The following is a 9275-nucleotide window of genomic DNA, read 5'->3' as shown; positions in this document are numbered from 1 at the left end:
TTACAAATTATTAAGGAAGACATTCCCTAAGGCTGCCTCTCTAGACAGGGTCCATTGACTGATCCACTTCACAAGTAGTTATTGAGCATCTACTCTGTGCTAGGCACTGTTTTTTTTTGTTTGTTTTAGAGATTTTATTTATTTATTTATTCATAAGAGACAGAGAGAGAGAGAGAAAGAGAGAGAGAGAGGCAGAGACACAGGCAGAGGGAGAAGCAGGCTCCATGCAGGGAGCCTAATGTGGGACTCCATCCCAGAACTCCAGGATCATGCCCTGAGCCAATGGCAAGCACTAAACCGCTGAGCCACCCAGGGATCCCCTAGGCACTGTTTTATGTTCTGTGCATACAGCAGTGAGCTCCTGCCCTCTGAGAAGTTACATTCTACAAGAGTAGAAAGGCAACCAACAAATAAGGCACATAACATGTCAGATGGTAAGTTTTAGTGGGAAATAAATAAGTAGGGTCAGGCTCCCTGTTCATCAGGAGTCTACTTCTCCCTCTCCCTCTGAACCTCACCCCCTGCCCCACTCCTATCCTCCCTCTTAAATAAAATCTTTAAAAAAAAAAAAAAAAAGACTTTTGAGTGGAGATCTGCAGGAACCAAGTGAGTAAGCCAAGTGAGTATGTGAGGTCAGAATACTTCCAGGCAGGGGGAAAAACAGAAAATGCCCTGGAGTAGGGGCAGGTGGGCATATGGCAAGGGCTGGAGAATGAGCAAAATAAAGAGTTATGACATAGGAGAGGAACCAGGGGCCAGATATTGTACAGCCTGAGGGTTTCTCCACAGAGTTGTGTTTTTACTCAGAGATGTGAAAGCCTTGGAGGGTTTAAAGTAGAGAAGACATAATATAGCACACATTTAAAAAAAAATTACTCTGGCTGCCACGTTGAGAAACAGACTGAAGGTGGCAAGTGTAGAAACTGGGAGACTAGGAAGGAGCCTACAGTAAAATAAAAGATAACAAATGACAGTGGTTCATACTGGAGAAACAGCCCTGGGAAATTATGAGAGTGCAGGATGCTAGGTGTATTATGAAGGTAGCACACAAGAATTTTCTGACCAAATGAATGAGAAAATCAGAGAGGAAGAGAAGGGGAAAAAAACCTTCAGAAAAGAAGGACAAAAGATTATGCAAGAAAGAAGTGGCAGAATGCAAACATTAGGAATTTGGTCTCCAGAAAGAGGGAGTCAGTACAGCAAAAATGGTGACTTTACATAAGACTATCTTATGGGCTCCTGTCCCTCTTGCAGCATCTACTCTCCCCTACCTCCCAACCCTGTCAGCTTCAGTCTTTTACAGTATAAATTGTACAACCCACATTCTCAAATATGTCTAAGATTACTAACAAAAGTTTAAAATGAAAAAAATTCAAAATAAATAAAATTTCTCAAGGAAAATTTTAGATCAAAGAGAAAATCAAAACTACAATCACAAAAACTTCTAGGAGTAAACATGAGAGTAAATCTTTGTGACTCTGGCTTAAGCAAAGATTTCTTAGCTACATCTCCAAGAGTACAAGCCAGGAAATAAAAAACTGATAAATTGGACTTCATCAAAATGTAAAGTTTCTGCTCTTTGAAAACACTGTTAAAAAGGATGAAAAGATAAGCCACAGATGAACGTATTTGGAAATTACATCCCTGATAAAGGACTTGTATCCAGAAGACTTAAAGAGGTCTAAAAACTCAAAATAAATAAATAAATAAATAAATAACCTAATTTCTAAAGAGCCAAAAGATTTAAAATAAACATTACACCACTTCATACCTGTCAGAATGACAGGTGTTGGCAAGGATGTGTTAAAAAGGGAGCCCTCATGCACTGGTAGCAGGAATGGAAACTGGTGCAGCCACCATGGAAAACAGTATGGAGGTTCCTCAAAAATTTTTAAATAGGACTACCCTACAACCCAGCAAACTCACTTCTGCAGATTTATCTGAAAAAAAAAATGAAAACTCTAAGTTGAAAAGATACATGCACTAACTACCACCACACTACCCCCAGACATGTTCACTGCACAATTATTTACAGTAGCCAAAATACGGTAGCAACAATTAGTGTCCACCAGTAGATGAATGGATTAAAAAATTGCGATATATATATACATATCTGTACATATACATGTGTGTATACATACATATGTGCATATGTGTATATATATATATATACACACACACACACACTATATAATGGACGATTATTCAGGCATAAAAAAAGAATGCAATCTTCCCATTTGCAACATGGATGGACCTTCAAGGTTATTACACTACATGAAATTAGTCAGAGTAGGACAAATACCATGTGATTTCACTTATATGTGGAATCTAAAAAAAAATAAAATAAATGAACCAACAAAATAAACTCATAAATACAGAAAACAGTGGCCGCTGGAGGGGAGGGAATGGTGAAACAAGTGTAATAGCCTCCAAATAGAAACAACCCATATGTCCATAAACAAGTGAATGGAGAAACGAACTATGGTAAATCTGTACAATGGAATGTTACTTAGCATTAAAAATAAATTACTAACATATAAAAAAGTGAACAAATCTCCAACTAATTATGCTGAGTAAGGTAGACAAACCCTCCCCCAAAAAAGTGTAAACTCTATTACTCCTTTTACATAAAATTCTAATATATAAAAACTAATCTGTAGTGACTGAAACCTGACCAGTGGTCACCAGGAAGAATTACAAGAAGCAGAGGACTTAGGGATAATAGGACATGTTCATTACCTTGACTCAGATGATGGCATCACAGCATACACATATGCCAATACACTTTAAATATGTGCTTTTATATTATGTCAGCTATACCTCCATAAAATTGTTTAAAACTTCTCACTGAGGGAAATAATACAATCACCATGTTTTGGCAAAATTAATAATCTGAATGCTATATGTCAAACTTAAAAGCTAGAGTTTTAAATTCTGATAGGAATTGTATTAAATCTGCTTATCGGTTTGCTAGAATTGACATATTTACTATGTTGATTCTTCCAATTCACGAATGTGGTATGTCTCTCTATCTGTATCTTTCCTGAATTCTTTAATCAGTGGTTTTATAGTTTTTGACATACAGAATCCCACTTTTTTTTATTTTTTAATTTTTATTTATTTATGATAGTCACAGAGAGAGAGAGAGAGAGAGAGAGAGAGAGGCAGAGACACAGGCAGAGGGAGAAGCAGGCTCCATGCACCGGGAGCCCGACGTGGGATTCGATCCCGGGTCTCCAGGATCGCACCCTGGGCCAAAGGCAGGCGCTAAACCGCTGCGCCACCCAGGGATCCCCCACTTTTTTTTTTAGATTTACATCTAAATTTTTCTTTTCCTTTCTTTTTGTTTTTTAGCTACTATAAATGGTACTATATTTCTAATGTCGGTATCCACATTTTCATTACTAGCATACATCATATACAAATACAATTGATTTGTGTATGAAACCCTACTGAACTCACTTAATAGTTTTGCAGTTTTTTTATAAATCCTTGTGATCTCCTACCTAGACAAACATGTCATCTGGGAAAACCACATTTCAAAGTGAATCTAAATTAAAATTAAGTCCAAAACTACAATAATAAATTTGGGAGAGAGGACAGTCTGAGATTTTACCCCAAAAATAAAACCAAACTTATTGAAATAAGTTTATTTTGTTATATTTTACAAGATTTAGCTTGTAATTGCAACTCTCTGCTAATCTTTAGACTAAATACATGCTATAACATCCCTTATGCTGAATTCTGCAATGCAATCACAAAGAATGTCCTTTTTTGCAAAAATGTGTGATGGCTTCACTGGTATCTTTAAGGGCCTTCCTAATCCTTTGATTCTGAACTCATTATTGTGAAACAATTATTAGATCCATTTTCAGTTCAACTGTTAACTAGTTAAGTTCAATGCTGCTGCATTCATATTGATCAATGGCTTTTCAAAATTCAAGCAGATTTCTAATACCACTTCCACCAACTTCATTAAATTCTGCAATTTTTGCAAGATTTGTCATCTTTTTGCAAGTAGGTTGCTGCATTGATTATGGCATATTTACAACATTTGATGATCATGATCATTAGTATTTTTTGCTTTCCTATGCAAAAACACAATCTCCATCACTGTGGAGACTCCAACAGCAGGGACTCCATTATTGCAAACCTTAAAACATCTGTAGCCTTTGACCACAAAATTTACTATTTTATAAATTTCATAATTAAAGATATGCATAAACATATGTGCACATAGGTTTACTAGAATATTCCAAGGAACAAAAAATTAGAGCACCATAAATTCCTAACAATAGAAAACCAGTTAAGTATGTTATGGTACATTCACAGGATGGAGTGTTAAGTAACTATTAAAAAATCATGATGTGGGGGCCAGGCCTGGGTGGCTCAGTCAGTTAAGCCTCGGACTCATGGTTTTGGACTCCGGTCATGATCTCAGTCATGAGAACAAGCCCTGCATCAGGCTTCCTGCTCAGCCCGGAGTCCGCCTGAGACTCTATCTCTCTGCCCCACCCTCCCCCTCACCTCTCTCAAGTATATAAAATCCTTAAAAAAAAAATGATGTGGAAGAAGAGTTAACATACAAAACTTTTCATCATCTCTTAAATTTTAAAGGCAAGACACAAAAACATGCCTATTGGCTGTGTATATGTTTAAAAACTTGTTTTTAAAAATTGTGTAGAGGGCAGCCCAGGTGGCTCAGCAGTTTAGTGCCACCTTCAGCCGAGGGTACGATCCCCGGGTCCTGGGACTGAATCCGTCCGGCTCCTTGCATGGAGCCTGCTTCTCCCTCTGCCTGTGTCTCTGCCCCTCTCTCTGTGTCTCCCATTAATAAATAAATAATTTTTTTTAATTGTGTAGGGGTCAGCCCCGGTGGCCCAGTGGTTTAGCGCTGCCTTTAGCCCAGGGTGTGATCCTGGAGACCCCAGGATCGAGTCCCATGTCGGACTCCTCGCAGGGAGCCTGCTTCTCCCTCTGCCTATGTCTCTGCATCTCTCTGTGTCTCCCATGAATAAATAAAATCTTTAAAAATTGTGTATATGTTTACAAATATGGGGTGAAATAGATCAATGGAACAGAATAGAGAATCCAGAAGTGGACCCTCAACTTTATGGTCAACTAATATTCGACAAAGGAGGAAAGACTATCCACTGGAAAAAAGACAGTCTCTTCAATAAATGGTGCTGGGAAAATTGGACAGCCACAGGCAGAAGAATGAAGCTAGACCATTCTCTTACACCATACACAAAGATAAACTCAAAATGGATGAAAGATCTAAATGTGAGACAAGATTCCATCAAAATCCTCAAGGACAACACAGGCAACACCCTTTTTGAACTTGGCCACAGTAACTTCTTGCAAGATACATCCATGAAGGCAAGAGAAACAAAAGCAAAAATGAACTATTGGGACTTCATCAAGATAAGAAGCTTTTGCACAGCAAAAGAAACTGGAGGGTATTATGCTGAGTGAAATAAATCAACTGGAGAAGGACAAACATTATATGGTCTCATTCATTTGGGGAATATAAAAAATAGTGAAAGGGAATAAAGGGGAAAGGAGAAAAAATAAGTGGGAAATATCAGAAAGGGAGACAGAACATGAAAGACTCCTAACTATGGGAAACGAACTAGTGGTGGTGGAAGGGGAGGAGGGCGTGGGGTGGGGGTGACTGGGTGGCGGGCACTGAGGTGGGCACTTGATGGGAGGAGCATTGGGTGTTATGCTGTATGTTGACAAATTGAACACCAATAAAAAATAAATTTATTAAAAAAAAAAGAAACAGTCAACAAAACTAAAAGACAACCTACAGAATGGGAGGAGATATTTGCAAATGACATATCAGATAAAGGGCTAGTATCCAAGATCTATAAAGAACTTATGAAACTCAACAGCAAAGAAACAAACAATCCAATCATGAAATGGGCAAAAGACATGAAAAGAAATTTCACCAAAGAAGACATACACATGGCCAACAAGCACATGAGAAAATGCTCCGCATCATGGGCCATCAAGGAAATACAAATCAAAACCACAATGAGATACCACCCACATCAGTGAGAATGGGTAAAATTAACAAGCCAGGAAACAACAAATGTTGGAGAGGATGTGGAGAAAGGGGAACCCTCTTGCACTGTTGGTGGGAATGTGAACTGGTGAAGCCACTCTGGAAAACTGTGTGGAGGCTCTGCAAAGAGTTAAAAGTAGATCTGCCCTATGACCCAGCAATTGCACTGCTGGGGATTTACCAGTGAAACGCCGGGACACCTGCACCCCGATGTTTCTAGCAGCAATGTCCACAATAGCCAAACTGGAAGGAGCCTCGGTGTCCATCGAAAGATGAATGGATAAAGAAGATGTGGTTTATGTACACAATGGAATATTACTCAGCCATTAGAAATGACAAATACCCACCATTTGCTTCGACATGGATGGAACTGGAGGTTATTATGCTGAGTGAAATAAGTCAATCGGAGGACAAACATTATATGGTCTCATTCATTTGGGGAATATAAAAAATAGTGAAAGGGAATAAAGGGGAAAGGAGAAAAATGAGTGGGAAATATCAGTGAGGGAGACAGAACATGAGAGACTTCTAACTCTGGGAAATAAACTAGTGGTGGTGGAAGGGGAGGTGGGCAGGGGGTTGGGGTGACTGGGTGACAGGCACTGAGGCACTTGGCGGGATGAGCACTGGGTGTTATGCTATATGTTGGCAAATTGAACTCCAATTAAAAAAATACGTAAAAAAAATATATGGGGTGAAAAGTACAAAAGAATTTAGCCCAAAATTTAGATAAACTCCTAAAATTTTAGGAGTGATTTAAGTTTTTCCTTTGAAGTGTGATTCAATTTTTCAGTCTTTCTGTAACATAAACGCTAGCTGTGGAAACTTTATTTAAGCAATCTCTACGCCCGACATGAGGTTTGAATTCACCATCCCGAGATCAGGAGCCCCACACTCCATGGACTGAGCCAACGAGGCACCCCTAGATCTTGGAATTTTTTTTAAAGGCTCATATTTTTTAAGTAAAGAAACAAGGGACGCCTAGGTGGCTCAGTGGTTGAGCGTCTGCCTTTGGCTCAGGGCGTGATCCCGTGGTCCTGGGATCGGGTCCCGCGGAGCCTGCTTCTCCCACTGCCTGTGTCTCTGCCTCTCTCTCCGTGTCTCTCGTGAACGAATAAATAAAATATTTAAAAATAATAATAATAAATAAAATAAACCAAAGTAACCCGCTCCTTACGGAGATTTCACATCCACATCTCCTCAAAGAGGTGCATATAACTGAGTAGAAAGGTGAAGAGGAGAGGGTCATTTGATGGATGAGCTCATTGGCACAGCTGCTAAAAAGCGGCTGCCCTCCTCCAAGCCTTGGGAGGGGATTAACATTCCAGGGCCAACACAGCAGCTGTCAGGGAGCAAACCTAAATTCTGCCTCCGGGGCCGGGGCCGTGGCAGAGGTTCGGGCACATGTGACACATACCAGTGTCCCCGGCCACCTTCGCGGCGGCCTTCAGGGGTCACATTTCCCTAAGCGGGAAGCCCAAGAGTCAGCCGTAGGCAGAGAGGAAGAACTTGACTGGAGGATGGATTTACCAGCCTTGGTTCCTCCCCTGCCCTGGTTCCCAGGCCTCCGCCAAGATGCTGCTCGGAGCCCACTAGGAAAAACAAAGCCCGCCCGGTGATGAAGGGACAGAAACAGCTCTCTTTGGGGGAAGCACCCAGGAAAAGCGCTTTTCTTCTCTTGCGGGCCTCCTGACCTTCACAGGAGGGCGGCCTGTGTCCTCAGCCCCTTCTCGGAAACCAGGGTTCAAGGCTCTCTCTCTCTCTCTCTCTCTCGCTCTCGCTCTCGCTCTGGGAGACGGGAGACGGGAGCCCTAGTTGCAAAGGTTCAAAGGGCAAAGGGTCCAAAGGGGTCAAATGAGGAGGCACCGGGGTGAGGAGCGCGGCTGGGAGGCGTGGTGCCTTCTGAGCATCACAACCCTACACTTCCCCAGGATTCCACCAACAGCGCCGCGGACGCCCGGGGGGCGGAACCCGAACTAGTTTCGGCATGACAGATCACAGAAGCACATTCACTTTACAACCGCATGCCACGTGGCTCAAGAACTTTCCAGAAATGTTCTTCGGGCACCCCACCCCCACCCCCGCCTTCAAAATTCACTCCCCAGTCCCAATCTCATCCCTTCGCCGCCGCACTGCCTCAGGAGGCTATTCTCTGTCACCTCCAGCAAGAAATGAACGGGGGCGCAAACCCCTCCCGCCTGGCGAACCCCCGACTCGCACACTCACTGTGCGGGCGCCGCTGTCGCCTCACGCCAGGCATCGATCGTGGCGGCGGATCACTTCCGGCCTCTCCATCCTTCCACCCGACTCCTCCCATGATGCTCTAGGGCCCACCGGAAGTGGCCCCTCCCCTCTCCGGGAATTGAAACATTGTTTCTTTCCAGTGGTCCGGCAGTGTGTCGGTCAAAGCTCAGGACAGGTGTCTTTTCCCGCGTTTCCAGAGCCGTGACCCAACACCCCCGTCCAACCCCCAACCTGAGAACCAGCTTTTTATCCCCCCTGCCTACACAACAGTGTCTTCAGGAGCCATTCATTTGTGGAGTGGAGAGCAGACACCAAATTCTGCTCTGCAGGAGGAAGCAGAGCTGCTTATAATAGGGCCAACACTCGGGACACAGCAAAGAATAAAGCTGCCATGATAATAGCTGACATTTGAAACCCAAAGTCCTTACCTTCGCTTACAGGGCTCTAAACCATCTGGCCCCTGGCCACCTCTGCCACTTCATTCCCTCTACTGTTTCCCTGGCTCCCTTCACCCCTGCCCTACTGGCCTTTTTTCCCTTCCTGTGCAGGCACACTCACCTCCCAGAGCCTTTACTTCTGTTTCCTCTGCCTGGAATAGAGTCCCCCTTTGATGTTCTCGTGGCTTGCTCCTTCGCTTCACTAGGCATCTGCTCAAATATCACCCCTTTGGAGAAGCTTTCCCGACCAATCTGTTTAGACACCACACAGCCACTATAACCTTACCCTACTGTTCCTTTCCTTTGGAGCATTTATCACTAATTGACGTCAGATAAGCAGTTGTTTGTTGTCTGTCCCCAGAAAACAATGCATACATATTCGAGTAGAATTTCCACGAAGATACTTTGCCTATTTTGTTCCCCAGCACTTACAACGCATAGTAGATGCCAATGGATGATGAATAAATGATTGAAGGAGTGCATGCTCGCTATGTTGCTGATTCTGTGCATTACAGCCTCAAAAT

The 9275-nt window shown here is 42.4% G+C and overlaps 1 long non-coding RNA gene across 1 annotated transcript in view; it reads right to left on the bottom strand.

Moving 5' to 3' along the window:
• Positions 1–8399, bottom strand: part of LOC112647371 (uncharacterized) — a 57419-nt gene extending 49020 nt beyond the window's left edge. The window contains exon 1 of the long non-coding RNA XR_003128295.3: positions 8297–8399. This is a non-coding gene — a long non-coding RNA (uncharacterized LOC112647371). The remainder of the gene's footprint in view (positions 1–8296) is intronic.
• Positions 8400–9275: the final 876 nt, after the last annotated feature.

Source organism: Canis lupus, chromosome 5, assembly GCF_003254725.2.
Source record: "Canis lupus dingo isolate Sandy chromosome 5, ASM325472v2, whole genome shotgun sequence".
Lineage (NCBI taxonomy): Eukaryota > Metazoa > Chordata > Mammalia > Carnivora > Canidae > Canis > Canis lupus.
The sequence above is the reverse complement of the archived record's forward strand: the minus strand, read 5'-3'. Positions and strand labels throughout refer to the sequence as shown.